This window comes from Rosa rugosa, chromosome 2 (assembly GCF_958449725.1).
Source record: "Rosa rugosa chromosome 2, drRosRugo1.1, whole genome shotgun sequence".
Lineage (NCBI taxonomy): Eukaryota > Viridiplantae > Streptophyta > Magnoliopsida > Rosales > Rosaceae > Rosa > Rosa rugosa.
This window is the reverse complement of record NC_084821.1, coordinates 2,995,947-3,015,858: the sequence shown is the minus strand read 5'-3', so window position 1 is coordinate 3,015,858 and position 19,912 is coordinate 2,995,947. Positions and strand designations below refer to the sequence as shown.

General features: G+C 41.5%; 1 long non-coding RNA gene and 1 pseudogene across 1 annotated transcript; one reads left to right on the top strand and one right to left on the bottom strand.

Moving 5' to 3' along the window:
* Positions 1-128: 128 nt before the first annotated feature.
* On the top strand, positions 129-1,684 carry LOC133732974 (uncharacterized; annotated as a pseudogene).
* Positions 1,685-8,588: 6,904 nt separating this feature from the next.
* Positions 8,589-11,569, bottom strand: LOC133731594 (uncharacterized). The gene is made up of 3 exons (XR_009856725.1): positions 11,092-11,569; positions 10,403-10,747; positions 8,589-9,865 (listed from the first exon to the last, which is right to left on the bottom strand). It is a non-coding gene; the product is annotated as an uncharacterized LOC133731594 (long non-coding RNA).
* Between the last annotated feature and the right edge of the window lie 8,343 nt (positions 11,570-19,912).

Below are 19,912 nucleotides of genomic sequence, written 5' to 3'. Positions count from 1 at the left end.
TCATTGATAATAGGGGCCTCTTTATATAGAGGATTACAAGACATAGAATCAGAGTTGTACAAGGAAATATAATCGTACAATTAATCGGACAATTTTTAAAGCCATACTATTTGTTGTTTTCGTTGATTTTTAGTTCATTTGTCTAATTGAGAAGTTATGCAGTTTATGGTGCCTTTCAGATTTGAAAATTTTGTGGATGATTTAGTGAATCTGGTGGAACATGGGGAGATACCAATGTCCAGGATAGATGATGCTGTTGAGAGAATACTGAGAGTAAAGTTTGTTGCTGGTCTTTTTGAACATCCCTTTTCTGATAGATCTTTGCTGGACAAAGTTGGTTGTAAGGTAAACCTATAATACACAGTTATCCTATCTTGTTTTCACCTCAGACAATTTAATATCTGATACCAGTTTTTACGGATATCATTACAATGCAGCTGCATAGGGATCTGGCATGCGAAGCTGTTCGCAAGTCATTGGTTCTGTTGAAGAATGGAAAGGAGCCAAGAAAACCTTTTCTTCCATTAGATAGAAAAGCAAAAAGAATACTGGTTACCGGAATGCATGCTGATGATCTTGGATATCAGTGTGGAGGATGGACAGTTACTAAGGCTGGATTAAGTGGCAGGTTCACCATTGGTATGTAATATTGCTATTTCCCCGGGATTTTAATAATTGACAAGGCTACATGTTTGATACTTTGATGTTCATTATAGCATGACATTTGTACCATGTCAGGTCTGTGTTGGATGTAACAAGAAGTTTTCCATTTCAAGTTGTTACTCTTTAAACCACTCTACATCAAAGTTTTCTTGAGGTGAAAAATAGTCAAACAAAAATGGTTTTTCTACCACATGGATTCTTTTGTTTTGCAACAATATTTGAAGTTTAGACTGAAATTTTATAGATAACAAGAGCTACAAAAATTGTAAATTTTCATGTTTATATTTACATTTCCAGGCACAACCATCTTGGAAGCTATCAAGAAGGCAGTTGGAGAGGAAACAGAAATAATTTATGAGCAACTGCCATCGACGTATACCCTAGCACGTACAGATACCCTCTTTTGCAGTTGTTGCTGTTGGTGAAGGTTCATATGCCGAATGCAAGGGCGACAACTTGGAGCTTGTGATTCCTTTTGATGGACCCGATGTAATAAGCTCAGTTGCTGACAGAATCCCCACATTGGTGATTCTGATATCTGGAAGACCCTTAACTGTAGAGCCAAGTCTCTTGGAAAAGATGGATGCTCTTGTTGCTGCTTGGTTGCCTGGTACTGAAGGAGAGGGAATTGCAGATGTTATCTTTGGAGATTATAACTTCGAGGGCAAGCTACCGGTGACATGGTTTAAAAGTGTTGAACAGCTCCCATTGGATGTCGGAAGCAACTCATATGACCCTTTATATCCTCTTGGGTTTGGATTGACATGCAATACGGAGAAAGTTATACACCAAGCAGATTTTGATAAATGAGGCTGTTCTTAAGTTCTGAGTAGACCAAGTTTCTTGAATCTGTTCAAGATGAATAAGCAAGAGTGCAAATTGGCTGTTTATGAATTAATGTCTCTTTTCTGTGTGCATCTGTTTCTTTTTCTTTCCCTTAAGGTATGTCAAAACAGAATGTGCTCTGTCACTGGCTTCTTGCATTGTACGTCTCGGAATATTTAAGTAAACCTTTCAAGTCCACCAGCAATTCTTCAATTGATATATTGTTGTAGTATACATGAATCATATTGTAGTATATATGAGTCATAGTATAAATGTCTATATCATGTATAAATAGGCACTTGAGTGTATAGATAAGGTACTTGAGTGTATAATATAGGTATAGAGACTTGTGTGACAAGCTTTATGCCAAAAGGCAACAAGCATGGCAATTATCATCATCACAGCTACCATGTTGAGCTGCAGCTGTAAATCAAGTTGATACCAAGCTTGAGATTATCTTTGAGCTTTCACACTTGTAATGTATTCCTATAAATACCCTCTTGTATGAGATGAATAAACACACATGAATCTCCATTCTCTCTGAATTATTACTCTCTCTATATTTCTGTCAATTTATGCTTGTCCTCAAACACGTTATCAGCACGAAATTGCTCTAGAATTAGAATCGAAATTGTCAAAATAGAGGAAGTTCATAATCCGATTAAAGCCATTTTTCCAAACCTACAAAAAACCTCCAAACCCTAGCACATATCAAAGCCCTTGATCCAAGAAGCCCAGAACCGGTTTCAGAACCGCCAGAACCGGCCGGAAACAGCCTGAACCGGCCACCGGAAAAATTGAACCGCTGCCGAACCGCTGTCGAAGCCCTGCCGAGTCCTGCCGAGATCTGCCGAGAAGCTGCCGAGAGCTGCCGAGCGAGTCCTGCCGAGACCTGCCGAGAAGCTGCCGAGAGCTGCCGAGCGAGTCCTGCCGAGACCTGCCGAGAAGCTGCCGAGACCTGCCGAGCGAGTCCTGCCGAGTCCTGCCGAAAGCTGTCGACAGCACCTGCCGAAAGCTGCCGAGACCTGCCGAGCTCATCTGCCGAGCCCCTGCCGAGCCCCTGCTGCGCAGCTGCCGAACAGCTGCCGAAGCACCTGCCTAGCAGCTGCCGAGCTGCTGCCTAGCATCTGCCGACAGATTCCGACAACTTTCCGGCGACTTTTCCGGCGACTTTCGGAACACTTTTCCGGCGACTTTCGGAACACTTTTCCGGCGACTTTCCGACACTTTTCCGGCGACTTTCGGGACACTTTTCCGACAACTTTCCGGACACTTTTCCGGCGACTTTCGGGACACTTTTCCTGCAACTTTTCGGTCATTTCGGACAACACTATTTCGAGGTATTGCTTATTAAAAGTTCTCGTTTTTGAGTTTTTATTCATTTTTCTCCTCTTTCTTTTTATCGGGAACTTACAATCAAAAAGCGGAATTATAGAAATTCACGCTAAACGAACTAAGAGCGTTCGTGACCAATGAACTAAGAGTGTTCATAATATTCGGACTAAGAGCGTCCGCGAGCATCGATTTATGACCCTATTAAACATCATTGTTTAGGTCTAATCCAAATATTCTTGGAAATTGATTTCTTGGTAGCATAGCTCGGAAATCTGATTATTTTAGTTTTCGTGGAAGTTTAAACTCCGAAACTAATATATCTTTTCTTCTTATCTTCAGGATGTCGAATGAACCTAGACTCGATTTTCAAATCCTTGACTCAACAGGTTTGGAATACCATAGTTGGAGAACCGACGTTGAGAACCATCTCACATCGAAAGGGATATTGCCCATCATACAGGCACCAAGTGCGGGCCTTGTGTTCCAACGAACATCCATAAAGCATGCACAAGCAATTATCTTGATGCGACGCCATATGGACAAAGCACTCAGATTAGAGTATATGTCCATCAAAGATGCAAAGGACCTATGGGCAGCGCTAGAAGAGCGCTTTGGTAATATCCAAGATTCCCTCCTCCCTGACTTGAAGGTTCAGTGGAGCAATATACGCTTCTCAGACTTCAAGTCTGTTTCTGAATACAATTCAGAAGCTCTTCGCCTAAAGGCCATGCTAAAGTTCTGTGGAAAACCTATCACAGAAGAAGAGCTAATTGAGAAAACTCTCTCTACCTTCCCCGTCTCAGCAATTATACTATCAAAGCAGCATCGCACTGAATATAATGCTGGACGACTTACAAAGTTCAATGAGCTCATCAATCTTTTGTCGGTAGCTGAGAAGCACGACAACATCCTTGTAAAGAATTATAATTCAAGGCCCGTTGGAACCAAAAGCGTTCGTGAGGCGAATTATAATGCACCCAAGAGAGGGCGCAATGAGCGGTACCCTACTAATAGGGGACATGTGTACCCTAATAACAGGGGACATGAAGGACGAACGGGTCCATATAACCGCCCCAACAAAGAAGGCAGCCGCAACTATAGTGCGGGCATACGTGGTGGTAACTACACACGTGGGAGAGGTGGATATAACAACACCATGGGCCGTAACACTGTGGGCCGTGGAGGTCGCACCATACGCCGTGGTAGTAGCAGTAACAACCCGCCTAGGGAATATCCACAACGTGCACCACCTGCACCTCAAATCAAGGGAGGCAACCACAATGACGTGTGTCATCGGTGTGGTTCAATCGAGCATTGGTTTAAGCAATGCCAGGCAAGTACTCAACTAGCTGCACGCTACAAGGAGTACAGGGAAATAAGGGAGCAAGAAGCCAACCTTGCTGAAGAAGAAAATGGTGAAGATGTCAATCTCACCATAGAAGACTTCAAAGCTGTAAATGAAGAGCACGAGGATGCCGCAGACTTTGATTAGAATAGTCTTTTCTATTTTCCAATAAAACGGCAAATGTGCCTTAGTCAATAAATGACAATTGTATTGACTCTTTCTCATGTGGCGTACCTAATGAAGTATGATGTCTAGGAAAGTAATTGAGATCGGGGTATTTAAGCGAGCCTCGCTCCACCAACATCTCTCTACTTCCCTGGTCATATTTCATTGGAATTACCAAACGGATTGAGCAATTACAATTTGTATAAGTTTGATTTTATTTTGGAATAGACTTTGGAAACTTTGATGTAATCATTGGCTTTTTCCTTATTAATAAAGTATCGCATTATCATTCAATGTCATGGACATGTGTTAATATTCCGAACTTTATTTTTTCAGTATGTTTTCGGGAGAATTGGAGTGCCTTCTTGATAGTGGCACCACACATACTATATTACGACATAGGCAATTATTCTTATGGATGACGCCTAGTCAAACTTCAGTAACTACGATGGCAGGACCATCACAATTGATTCATGGTCGAGGACCAGCTCAATTTTTGTTGCCAAATGGCACAAATATTAATATCACCGAAGCTCTATATGCTCCAAGGGCTAGAAGAACCCTATTGAGTTTTAAAGATATAAGAGCCAATGATTTTCATGTGGAAACACATAGTGAGAATGGACAAGAGTTCCTTTGCATCACCTCTAATAACTACGGAAATACACGAGTATTAGAGAAACTTATGTGTCGCTCTAGTGGATTGTACGCAACCACTATTAGAGTCATTGAATCCAACCATGTCATGAATGAAAATTTATGGGATTCCGACACATATAGGCTTTGGCACGACCGTTTGGGACATCCAGGTCGTGATATGATGATCCGTATATTAAAAACTTCACACGGACATCCATTCTTCAAAACGAAAAGAAGTACGAACCAAAGAGAGGTTCAAAGAATTACTTCCCAAGCATATCATTCGTTTTGCAAAGCTTGCTCTTTAGCAAAAGTAGGATTGAGACCATCCTATGCAAATGACACTAAAGAAAATATACCATTCTTGCAAAGAATACAAGGTGATATTTGTGGACCTATCCATCCAACTTGCGGACCATTTAGATATTTTATGGTGTTGGTTGATGCATCGACACGTTGGTCACATGTCATGCTCTTATCCACAAGAAATGCTGCATTTGCTAAACTCCTAGCACAAATCATTAAGTTAAGGGCTCACCACCCTGATCACCCTATTAAGTCAATTCGTCTTGACAATGCTGGGGAGTTTACATCAAAGACTTTTGATGATTATTGCATGTCCATTGGGATCGAGGTTGAACACCCTGTCCCTCATGTACATACCCAAAATGGTCTCGCAGAAGCTGCCATTAAAAGACTTCAAATGGTTGCTAGGGCATTGGTTATGCGCACCAATCTCCCTATTTCTGCTTGGGGCTATGCAATATTGCACGCAGCTGTGCTTATTCGTCTAAGGCCCACTGCCACACAACCCTTTTCTGCGTCCCAGATGGTAACTGGGTATGAGCCAAATGTCTCACACTTACGCATATTTGGGTGTGCAGTCTATGTGCCAATTGCGCCGCCACAGCGCACTAAAATGGGTCCTCAAAGACGATTAGGCCTTTATGTTGGCTATGACTCTCCAACCATTATCCGCTACATAGAACCCTTGACAGGTGATCTATTTACCGCTAGATTTGCGGATTGTCACTTTGATGAGACAGTCTTCCCGTCATTAGGGGGAGACATGAACACTAATGTTCAACAAAAAGGACAGGAATTGTCGTGGTTTGTCCCCACTTTGTCTCATCTTGATCCCCGAACCGCACAGTCTGAAATAGAAGTGCGGAGAATTCTCGATCTTCAGAACGTAGCAGAATCGATGCCTGATGCATTTTCTGATATCGCTAAAGTGACGAGATCACACATACCTGCTGCAAATGTACCTGCAAGGATTGATGTCCCTAAAAGACATAATGCCATCTCAAGAGTACATGAGAATGGCGCCAACGTCCCCTCTATGGGTGACACATTGGCTAGGCCCACGGCTCCTGCCAGGAAGCGCGGGAGGCCCATAGGTTCAATGGATTCTCGCCCAAGGAAGAAAGCGAGTTTGGCACAAAATAATCCATTAATCATCGATACAAATAATCCATCTCATGAGAATATTCCGGATTATGGTTATGTCCAAGAGACATCATTGGGGGACGCTCCAATGACAGAACCAAATCCAGAGAATAGAGAGATCTCCATGAATTACACTAGTATACATGTGATGATGGATAGAAATTCTATGACTATTGATGATGCATTTGCATATCATATTGCAAAAGGAATTATAGAATACGATGATATCGAACCTCGCTCCGTTGAAGAATGTCAACGTAGAGCAGATTGGCCTAAATGGAAAGATGCGATCCAGACTGAATTGGATTCACTAACAAAGAGACAGGTATTTGGGTCTATAATGCTGACACCACCAAATATAAAGCCTGTTGGCCACAAATGGGTCTTTGTTAGAAAGCGTAATGAGAAAAATGAGGTTGTTAGATACAAAGCCCGCCTTGTGGCGCAAGGTTTCTCACAACGCCCTGGAATCGACTACGAGGAGACATACTCTCCCGTAATGGACGTTATAACGTTCCGCTACCTTGTCAGTTTGGTAGTTTCCGAAAAACTTGACATGCAGCTTATGGATGTGGTTACAGCATATCTCTATGGGGATCTAGATTCAGAGATATATATGAAGGTTCCTGATGGACTTCAATTACCCAAATCAAGTGGCTCTAAACCACGGAGCGCGTTTTCAATAAGATTAAGACGCTCACTATATGGATTGAAACAATCCGGACGGATGTGGTATAACCGTCTAAGTGACTACTTGATTGGGAAGGGATATGTTAACAATGAAATATGCCCTTGCGTGTTCATTAAAAAGACAAGTTCCGGATTTGCAATTGTAGCAGTTTATGTCGATGACATGAACCTAATTGGAACTCTAGATGAGTTAAAGGAAACTGCTAAATATTTGAAATCCGAGTTTGAGATGAAAGATCTTGGGAAAACACGGTTTTGCCTCGGAATAGAACTCGAGCACCGTAGTGATGGGATTATGATCCATCAGTCAGCATATACTCAAAAATTACTAAGGCGCTTTAATGAAGATAAAGCAAAGCCTGTAAGTACTCCCATGATCGGCCGTAGTCTTGAGCCCACAAAAGATCCGTTTCGTCCAAGGGATGAGGACGAAGATTTATTAGAGGCTGAAATACCCTATCTAAGTGCGATAGGCGCATTATTGTATTTAGCTCAATGCACAGGACCGGATATCTCATTCGCAGTGAACTTGTTAGCTCGACATAGTTCTGCGCCAACACGCCGTCATTGGATTGGCATAAAGACAATCTTTCGATACTTAAAAGGTACGATTGATATGGGCTTGTTTTATCCCTACAGAGAGAAAAGAAAAGACGGAAGCATGGGATCAGACCCCAAGAGGCAAAAAGCCATCTTCCGTAATGTAGACGCCGGTGACACCGTCCATGGTGACCGACGTTCTCCTCCTCCCCTCCATCAAAATGATAATGATGTTTTGATGGGATTTGCTGATGCAGGGTATCTCTCTGACCCTCATAAAGGTCGCTCCCAAACAGGTTATGTCTTTACCATGGGAAGCACGGCGATATCTTGGAGATCTACAAAACAGACCCTTGTTGCTACTTCCTCAAATCATGCAGAGATTATTGCTCTACATGAAGCTGTGCGTGAATGCATATGGCTAAGGTCTATAAATAGACACATTCGAGGAACTTGTGGTTTGAAGTTCACCACAAATGAGCCTACATGCATTTATGAAGATAATGCAGCTTGTATTGAGCAAATGAAATTAGGTTTCATCAAGGGCGACAATACCAAGCATATATCACCGAAATTCTTTTACAATCAGCAACAGCAAACACTTCTAAAAATTGAAGTAAATCAAATCCGATCAGAGGATAATGTAGCGGACTTATTTACTAAGTCGTTACCAAAATCCCCTTTCGAGAAACATGTGAAGAGCATCGGATTAAGAAGGTTATCCGAACTCCCATGATCTTCAGGGGAAGTCTAAATCAGGGGGAGTATCCAGAAACATACTCCACACTCAACGCGCGTTGTGCTCTTTTTGTCCTTCGACCAAGGTTGTTTTTTCCCACAGGGTTTTATTACTTGGCAAGGTTTTTAACGAGGCAATTTCGAAGCGCACGGCCTAGACAATGCTATTAAACATGAAATATCCAAGGGGGAGTGTTGTAGTATACATGAATCATATTGTAGTATATATGAGTCATAGTATAAATGTCTATATCATGTATAAATAGGCACTTGAGTGTATAGATAAGGTACTTGAGTGTATAATATAGGTATAGAGACTTGTGTGACAAGCTTTATGCCAAAGGGCAACAAGCATGGCAATTATCATCATCACAGCTATCATGTTGAGCTGCAGCTGTAAATCAAGTTGATACCAAGCTTGAGATTATCTTTGAGCTTTCACACTTGTAATGTATTCCTATAAATACCCTCTTGTATGAGATGAATAAACACACATGAATCTCCATTCTCTCTGAATTATTACTCTCTCTATATTTCTGTCAATTTATGCTTGTCCTCAAACATATATCATAATCTTCCCGGAACATGCAGCAAGCACGAAGAATAACTTAGCATCATCGGGATCTCATGGTATCATAGCTTAAATTTATTCTTGTGATATGCGTCTCTCTCATCTTTAGGGTTGACAGGTTGAGCTGCATTTAGTTGTGGAGCTGCTAGATTCCATTCGTCCAAGTCATTATCTCCCAGGGCCTTTGCATCTTCTTCCTTCCATTCGTCAGCCTATTTATGTCCAAGTGCCCTTGCAGCTTCTTTCAGTGCATTTGGGAGACCAGCGCATTCTCTAGCTACCTCCCTCGCTTCATCATAGGAATTGGTAGATTCATGAAAAGACTTCCCTGAATTGTTCAGGAATAGATTCCAAGAATCTTCATCTGGTAGTCTGTTGAGAGGGATCAGTGCTTGGCACCCCATAGCATGGCAGACATTCATTATCCTTGGTGAGTAGGACTTAGGAATTGCATCACTGAAGCCCACTCTGATCAGGAATTTCAATGCTTGACATATTTGGGATGTCGTCCAAGATTACAAAGATCCCATTTTCAATCACGATCCTCTCTTCAATCTTCTGGCGCATCCAACTTCTGTCTCCTCCACCATTTCGATCCCAGCAGATCTGCCAATGTGCTTTGAATTTTTTGCAAATCAGGGCTTTGGGATACAACAACCATAATCGCATAAGCAAAAAGCCCATCCTTTTCAGCTTGAACACTGACATGTTTCACCATGGTTGTCTTGCCAACACCTCCTCTTCCGTGCACCCCAAACACAGTGATGTTATCATCCTCCAGTAACCTGGTGACTTCATCCATGGCTCATCTTGTTTCTTCAAACTCTTTGTGACCTCCCATGGGTACTTCAAGTACTTTGTTGCACACAAACTTCACCATGTATTCAACAAGTTCACTTGCAGTCCTACAATGAAGTGGGTCATAAGTTCATTAGTCAAATAATAAATACAAAAATACAACTCTTGTTAAGATCGTTTATCATGCTTGCTTATAATTCCTTGTATCCCACCCAGAGAGACCGGCTACTTCTTTTAAAGCAACTCAGTTATGTCATGTAAAAAGTTTCTGTGATCTCATGTAAATCACCATTCTGTTTTGGTAATAAAATCTGGAGTTTTGGACATACCAGAGCTGTTCAGGTAGCTTGTGGATTCAATTTCATTAGTGAGATTGCAAAGTACCTCAATGCGCATTATTATTTGAAGTGCAACACTCAACAAACCATTTATAATTGTACAATGAGCTTGTATTATGTTGGTTCTTCATATAAAGGGACTTAACATACTGGGAGGGTAAAAATCAAGGACATCTCACATCAGTCAGGTCTTTGAATCGAAAAGATGACTACCATGATGAGAGCATGAAAGACTTGATGATCTTGCTACTATTACAGCATAGAGATTTATTATAAAGAATAGTTGAGAATTATATATAGACATACCCAGTGGCAAGAATTTGCTCAATCATAATCCTGAGCATGTCCACTGATCTCTTCACTGCCACAAGGTATGAGATATGGCTGCTGGAATCTCTTTAGGCACTTGTTTTTAACATCATAGTATATTAGCACATCTGCTAAATCAATCAACTTTGCAGCCTCCTCAACTGCTAGATCACCAACCTTGAACATAGTTACACATCAGTGAGACATGTCTCAATACCCACGTAATCCAAATGAAAAGTTGACAGTTGTTTTTGACACCATGATCCAGTAAACGATCGAAATTAGACATATTGACACATCGGCTAGATGACTCAACTCTGCAGCCTCAGCTAGACAACCAACCTTGAATATATTGACACACCAGTGAAACAAGTGTCAATACTCATGTAATCCAAAAGAAATGATGATAGAAAGTTCACTGAGGTTGATAACCATTTTATGAGTGAAATACATGCTCAAATGATATCGCTTATTTAATTTGAGCAGCTAGCATAACAAGCCTAGCTGCAGTTGCAATGTTTTCGGAGCTAGCAGAAGCTACATTTCAAATTAGGTGAGTAGTGAGTACTAGGACACAATGTGCTAGACAGAAGCTACCACAAAATGAACTAGACTAGAAAATAATGAAAAACAATATAATAAGCTAGGCAGCAATACTAAATTCAGAAAAGAAGTTTTGCGAAAACCTTCTGCCTGGACAAGTATGCTCAGAAATCATCCTAAGCATGTCGATTGAATGCTACACCCGAATGAGTTACTTGAATCACTACAAGAAACCTTTGCAACAATCCGATTAAAGTCACAATCAACTGAGTTTGCACCCACTGCAAGTTCATCAACCTGCACCCACATCCATACAAAATGAAAGAAGAAATCAATAGAAAGAGGAACTGAATCCAAGTTTTGAACAAAGTTTGTAAATTTGGTATAATAGGAATACACATAGGCAAACGTGAAGGACCAAGATTGTAGAGCTATGGAGTAAACAAGTGACAGTAGTGAGAGGAACTTGCCGGAATTTCAAATGAGAGAGGAGGAAGGAGACAACCACAGGCTTCAGAGAGAAGCGAGTGATCTCCACGACCGATGCAATTTCTTATGGGACTTGATCAATCTTATACCAGTGCTCGTGGATAGATCCTTTTGATGGATTTACTTCCATTAGTACGTCAAGTCTACTCTTCTATTTTTTTTTTTTTTTTGATGAAGAGAAAAACATTAAACAGCAAAACCTCTGAGACAACCAGAGTTTACAAGGTCAAACAATAAGGCTTGTGCAGCTTGAGGTGAAACTCTGTCATTCCAGGTGGAATACAAATTGGTAACTTGACCTAAATTGGCTAGAGCGTCAGCGACAAAATTAGCATCCCTTAAAACATGGTTTGAAAGCAATGGAACTGAAATTGGCAACAATCCTTCTAATGTCTTGGACAATTTTAATCAGCCTCCACGGTGGACTAATAACTCCATTAACTGCGTCGGTAACAAGTTTGGAGTTGCCTTCAATCTCCACCTTCTGAATACCTTTCTCTCTGGCATGAATGAGGCTATTTCGGAGTGCAGTCGCCTCAGCAACAGGGACTGAAGCATTTCCAGTAGGGATAGAGGCTGCATAGAGAGGCTTACCCACATGGTTTCTAATGATGAAGCCCCCAGCAGCCGAATCTCAATGGACAGAGCCATTGAAGTTTATTTTAACATGATCATGCTTTGGTGGTTCCCATCTGATCGTGGTTGGTGCAGTAACCCTCTTGTTTTTGTTAGATTGCACATTAGCATCGCTTTGGTGGTTCCCATCTGATCGTGGTTTGTTAGGAAATTCAGGTCACCTTCCGAATTCCCTAGCCCAAGACCGAAACTGAATCAAGACAATAATCACAAACTATGCAAGCAAACACAAGATTGTTGACGAGGTTCGGTCAAACAGTTGACCTACGACCCCGGGTGATGATGATGGTGGATCCACTAAACGAGAAGAAGATTACAAACTTTTGAAGAACGTTTTGGTTCTTCCACTCAAATAACCTCTCTCCTCACAACCCAAATTCTCAATAGAGAATTCCCAAATACACTCGATCTCTCAAAGCTTGCAACTCTCTAAAATCTCTCAAATTATCAGAACTCTCAATTGATCCACACCTAAAGCTATGCCTCTAAGGTCCTATTTATAGGCTCACAATTAGTCAGACTTATAATAGGATTCAGAATCATAGAAGGTAATCCTAAACCTTTATTTCCAAGGAAAAACTCCATATATAAATCCTAGATACACTAGAATAGCTTACCCAAAGCCTTCAGAAGTAAAGAATCCAAAACAGACAAGGAATTAGATATTGAGCCGCAATCCTAACAATTTCCACCTCGGCTCAAAATCTCTGAACTTTCACTGAACGCAAGCTTCTTGGGTCTTCTCAACGAACCACGATCACCACCACACCTCAGTGCGCCTCTTGGCGCGCTTAACATTAAGATGAGTTAGTCAAGTTTGAGAAGCACTCAAACTTGACCCTTGGACAACAACTCTTTCCCTCAAACATGCACTGTGCAGCCGCTTGCATGCAATCCAAGTCTCCATCAAAGTTGCCAAACCTAATAGGAGCGATCTTTAATGGTTTGCACAACTCACTTCGAGCAACATCCCCTTGAACGAATTCTCCACCATAAATGGTACCTTCTCTTGACGCATCATTCTCGATCATAACACCAAGTTTGCTTCTCATTGTCCTTACTAAATCTACTCTCCAAAGTAGGTGACACCTTAATTGTGGAATATGCATGAGCTAGCATATCTCCACCACAAACTTGTGTTGGGATCCTTATGGGTCTGCCTCCCTTTAAGGACTGCTGCAATGTTGGTTGCTCTTGAAATTTTACCTTCTTAGAAGCAAATTTCGTTCCTCCATATTTACTATTGCTCATCTTCCCTGAATGCCTATAGGAACCAAGATTGCCAATCTTTCCACCTTGAACAAAACTTTCAACAGAATCAACTGTTCCACCTTGAACAAAGCTCCCTTCCAAACGATAGAGACCATTTACCTTCTTACCCTTCATCACTATGAGTGCTCCCTTCAAAACCTTCATATTTCCATCATGACCCACAATCTTGTGGCCTTCCGAATCCAAAGTGCCAAGAGATATCAAATTCCTATCCAACTTAGGAACATGGCGAACATTCTCTAAAGTCCTCACCGATCCATCATGTACCTTCAATTTGATTGTTCCAACACCAGCAACTTTTTAGGTATGTGCACCCTGTTTGGACCCAAAATGAGCATTTTGGCCTGACAAGGCGTGTCTTGGAGAAATTGAGCCAAAGTCAGTGGCTCAAGCTATATATTGTCGACAAGTTCGAAATATATTATTTAGAGGCTAAATAAAGCCTACTATGGAAGATTATGCGAGCTGCAAGAAAAGGAAATGATGGAAGCATGGAAATGAAAAGTCAACTTTAGCACATTTTCCTACTTCGGCTAGGAGAAACCGAGCTAAACAAGGAAGGAGGGGTGGCAGACTGACCAAATGAACTCGAAATGAGCTGAAACTCTGCAGATCCATTCTAGACATCCCAAGGATCATTTCTTATGAAGAGTGCCAGAGCTATTTTTGAGTGGAAGGCCTTCAAACAATCAGTCCAATTTTCTGCAGAAGCAAAACTGGAAAACTGGACCTGTAAGAGGTCCAGCAGCGTTTCCGGCCCAACCACATGGAAGAAAGCTCTGAAAATTTGCCACAATGTTCTACACTCATTGTGGATCATTTGATGTGAAGAGGTCGAAGGCCCATTTTGAGTTCTTGGTGGAGATATAGCTGCAGAAAAATTGGAGCAGTAAGTGCTTAAACCTAACATTCCATTAGTGTTTAAGTGCTTAAACCTAACATTCCATTAGTGTTTTAAGTGCTTAAACCTAACATTCCATTAATGTTTAAGTGCTAAAACCTAACCCATTATGAGTTGTTTAAGGCCAAATAGTGTTGCTTGGTAGCCTATATATAGAGGCTACAACAAGTAACAAAAAACAACAACACAATTCAAAACATCTCTAAGATGATCTAAGTTCTCTCTAGAGCAACCTCTCTAAGAGCAACTCCTCTCCTTCTCTTTCTCTTATCGGTGATCACACTCCTAGTCCTAGTCTTCTCAGAAGCCGACTTTCAGTGCCACCAAACCCTCTGTCAACGTACTTCGGTCCTAGTCTCCTCTGGAGCCGACGGTAGTGCCGCGACCAAAACAACAACACAATTCAACAACATCTCTAAGATGATCTAAGTTCTCTCTAGAGCAACCTCTCTAAGAGCAACTCCTCTCATTCTCTTTCTCTTATCGGTGATCACACTCCTAGTCCTAGTCTTCTCAGAAGCCGACTTTCAGTGCCACCAAACCCTCTGTCAACGTGCTTCGGTCCTAGTCTCCTCGGGAGCCGACGGTAGTGCCGCGACCACAACGGTTACAGAACCAGCCAAGCAAGGGTAACGCCCTAGCAACCCAGCCAAGCTAAAGTCACGCTTTAGCAAGATCTCAATACTTCCCGGTGATTTCGCTCTGCTCAATCTGCAATATTGAGTATCGACTTGTGAACAAGAAGAAACTTCAGCAAAGTCCTCACTACGAGGCACAAAGAATCCCACGATGAGGTTGGTGCTCTCCTCGTCTACAATCGCTTGATAGAAGTCAGGTCAAGGGACACCCCCGACGACCGCACCCGAACGGTGCTGGCACGCCCGCGCAGAAAAGAGACTGTTGACCAGCTGCAACAAAATTGGAGCCAAACACACCCACCGAATTTACTAGACCTTCCTTCACATACTTGTAGGAAGAAAACCAATCCCTATTGGGACACATGTGTTCAGAACAACCTGTATCCAAAATCCACTCATCTTGTGGCTTTCCTAAACATGATGTGACCATGAGTGCATCTACATAAAATTCCCCATCATCTTCACTCGCCACCGTTGCAGTAGTAGCTCTCTTTGACTTCAATTTTGGACAATTATATTTGATATGCCCAAAATCATGACAGTAATAGCACTTCTTATCTTTGTCTCTATCTTGATCTCTAAAATTTCTCGACTTTGATCTACCACGACTCAAACCCTCTTTCACATTAGATCTCCCCCTTACAACCAAAGCAGATGTATTTGAAGATGTCTCTTCTTCATTTTTCTTTCTCCTAGATTCCTCACTCAAAAGGGTATCCTGAACTTCGTTGTAGACCAACTTATTTTTCCCAGCTGAACTGCAAATAGAGTTGACGGTAACATCCCAAGTATCTGGCATGGAGGTCAATAGTACCAATGCCTTGAGGTGCTCTCCAATTATGATATCTACCGTGGCCAATTGTTCGACAATATCACAAACCGCTGCTTGTTGTTTTCGCACAGAACCACCTTTGCTCATCTTCATTGAAAAATAACTTTCTCAATAAGTGTACTTGCTCAACAGCGCTTGGTTTCTCAAACATCTCAGACAAAGTATCCATTAACCCCTTAGTAGTTTTCTCATTAATCACATCGCGCCGAACTTCGTTTGATACCGATAGTCGAATAGCTCCTAAAGATTGAGTGTCAAGCTCCTCCCAATCCACCTTTTTCATGCCCTCCGGCTTAACTCCTAGCAAAGGCTTGGACAGTTTCTTCATATTCAAATAGTCAGTTATTTGAGACCTCCACATAACAAAATCATGCCCATCAAATTTATCAACTCTTGTCTCGACGTCTTTGTTTGGACCCAAAATGAGCATTTTGGTTTGACAAAGCGTGTCTTGGAGAAATTGAGCCAATATCAGTGGCTCACATATATATTTTCGATAAGTTCAAAAATATATTATTAAGAGGCTAAATAAGGCCTACCAAACATGGAAATGAAAAATCAACTTTAGCACATTTTCCTACTTCGGCTAGGAGAAAGCGAGCTAGACAAGAAATGAGGGATGGCGGACTAACCATCCGAACTCCAAATGAGTTGAAACTTTCCAGATTAATTCTAGACATCCCATTGATCATTTCTTATGAAGAGTGCCAAAGCTCGTTCGGAGTGGAAAACCTTCAAACAAACAGTCCAATTTTCTGCAGAAGCAAAACTTGGAAACTGGACCTGTAAGAGGTCCAGCAGCATTTCTGGCCCAACCACATGAAAATAAATTCTGAAATTTTACCACAATAATCTACATTCATGGTGGATCATTTCATATGAAGAAATCGAAGGTTGAATCTGAGTTCTTAGTGGAGATAAAAATTGAGGGATAAGGGAGCAGAAAATGACTTAAACCTAACATTCCATTAGTGTTTAAGTGCTTGAACCTAACAATTCCATAAACTCATAAGTGCTCCATAAACTCATAAGTGCTCCATTATGATTTGTTTAAATGCCAAATAGTGTTGCTTGGTAGCCTATAAATAGAGGCTACAACATAGAACAATTCACTCATTCATACATCAAAACATCTCTAAGATGATCTAAGTTCTCTCTAGAGCAAACCTCTCTAAGAGCAACTCCTCTCATTCTCTTTCTCTTATCGGTGATCACACTCCTAGTCCTAGTCTTCTCAGAAGCCGACTTTAAGTGCCACCAAACCCTCTGTCAACGTGCTTCGGTCCTAGTCTCCTCGGGAGCCGACGGTAGTGCTGCGACCAAAGACCAACTCATTCACACATCAAAACATCTCTAAGATGATCTAAGTTCTCTCTAGAGCAAACCTCTCTAAGAGCAACTCCTCTCCTTCTCTTTCTCTTATCGGTGATCACACTCCTAGTCCTAGTCTTCTCAGAAGCCGACTTTAAGTGCCACCAAACCCTCTGTCAAAATGCTTCGGTCCTAGTCTCCTCGGGAGCCGACTGTAGTACCGCGACCACAACGGTTACGGAACCAGCCAAGCAAGGGTAACGCCCTAGCAACCCAGCCAAGCTAAAGTCACGCTTTAGCAAGTACTTCTCTCTACTTCCCGGTGATTTCGCTCTGCTTAACCTACAACGTTAAGTATCGACTTGGTGACACAAGACAAAGTCCTCCAGCACGAGGCACAAAGAATCCTGCGACGAGGTTGGTGCTCTCCTCGTCTACAGTCGCTCAAAAGAAGTCAGGTCAAGGGACACCCCCAACGACCGCACCCAAACGGTGCTGGCACGCCCGCGCAGAAAAGAGACTGTTGACCAGCTGCAGCAAAATTGGAGCCAAACAGTCTTCAATCCCCATCTTTCCTCTAGCTCTTGAAACCTTGCTCTTGATACCACTTGTTAGGAAATTCGGGTCACCTTCCGAATTCCCTAGCCCAAGACCGAAACCGAACCTCGTCAACAATCTTGTGTTTGCTTGCATAGTTTGTGATTATTGTCTTGATTCAGTTTCGGTCTTGGGCTAGGGAATTCGGAAGGTGACCCGAATTTCCTAACATGGTTGGTGCAGTAACCCTCTTGTTTTTGTTAGATTGCACATTAGCATCTGTGAAACTTTTAATAGTTGTCGCGGAAGCTGCAACGACAGAAGAGGGACGATGAGTGATTCCTCTGAAGATGAGGTCATTTCTTGCTTTCTAGACCTGCCAACAAAAGAGTAATTAAATTTGCAAATAGATCATAATGATAAGGTTTTCTGATAAAGAGCTCTCAGAAGACCGAGATGTAGCCATCCTCCCAGTTAATCAAGGGGTCAATACCAGCTAGGCTCCAAACCTGCATTATAAAATCACAGGTTCCAAAAAGATGATTAGCGGTTTCATTGTCAGTACCACATAGAGGGCAAGAATTATCATTAAGCAGACCAAATCTCGTCAGTCTATCTCTAGTTTTTAGTCGTCCCCTAAGCAGGAGCCGGCCAAAAACATTGAGCTTAGGAGGGATATTGAGTTTCCAAAGTTTATCTATCAGGTCACTTTGATCATGTTTCTGATGACCATGTAATTAAAGCCAGGTAGCCGATTTGATAGTGAAGCATCCATTCGTAGAAGGTCCCCAGATAAAATTGTCTTCTTGATCATATACCGGCAAAGGAATACCAAGGATTTGTTTTACAATTAATGAGTCCAGGGAAGCTAGAAGCTTTGGTTTATTCTAGGAGCCATGTAACACATAATCATCCACAGTCTCTTATAAGTTGATCAAATGCTTGCGATTTTTAGGAATAAAATTTAAAAGGGGCGTATCAAAGACCCAATTAAATGTCCAAAACTTTATAGTCTTACCATTACCAATGATCCAGCGCATGCCCTTCAGAATGAGGTTTCTTGCATCCAGGATACCCTTCCAGGCCATCAAATTCTTCTGTTTCTTTTTTACCTAGAAAAAAGAAGAACGTTTTAGATATTTTTTTCCTAACAATTTGAGCCCACCAATTGTCATTATCCTGTAAAACTTTCCAAGCCAGTTTAGCAATTGCAGCATTGTTAAAAAAACTGGAAGGTCCAATACCAAGCCCTCCAAGAGGCTTTGGCCTACAAACTTGATCCCAAGTAATTGGGGGGCACTATCATAACCCCAAAAGAACTCTTTAGCCTGCCTGTCTATTTGGTTCGTTAGGCTTTTGGGGCATTTAAAGCAGGACATTGTGTAGTTGGACATACTAGCAAGATTGGACTGAATCAGTGTTAGTCTACCTGCTTTTGACAGTGAGGATTTTTTCCAGCCTGCTAACTTGTTAGAAATCTTTAAGAGCAACTCCTTTGCATTGACAGGGTCTTTCTAACAAATAACATTATGAATTCCCAGGTACTTACCAATGGTAGTCTTCTGTTGGATATTGAGAATGTTGACAATATTCCTTTTAAGAGAGGGATTTACCTTAGGACAGAAAAGCAGGGAGGATTTATGGTAGTTTATCTTCTGGCCCAAGGTTGAAGAGAAAGAATTTAGAACTCGAGCAATATTCCTTGCACTCTTCTTTGTTGCTTTAGCAAAGATTAAACAGTCATATGCAAACATTAGGTTAGAGATTCTAAATCCCAGAGGAGAAGAAAGCAGACCTACTTGGGATTTCGAATTACAAGCAAGATCATTGAGATGTCTAATCAAAGGTTCCATGGCTAGAATAAAAAGATAAGGGGACAAAGGATCACCCTGCCAGATTCCCCTTTGGGGTTTGAAATGGCCAGTGGGGGAGCCATTCACAAGTACTGAAAAGGAGGCAGTTGAAACACAATTCATAATTAGATTTATCCAATTATCATGGAAACCAAACCTTTTCAGGCACTTAGAAAGATACAACCAGTTTAGCAAATCATAAGCCTTTTCTAAATCCAATTTCAAAGCAAAGGCTCCAATTCTGCCATTCATCTTTTGAAAATCAGAAAAAAGTTCATCTAGAAATGCATTTTTCCAAAAGGGGTTTAACTCTACGCACCAGGATTTTGGTTAGGATTTTATACGAAACATTACAGAGACTAATTGGTCTAAAGTCTCCCACCAAGGAGGGGTTCTCCACTTTTGGAATGAGTGCAATATTAGTATATGGTTAATAAGTTTCAAGCAGTTGCTATCAATGAAAAGATTTTTTATTAGGGGGATGATAGTACCTTT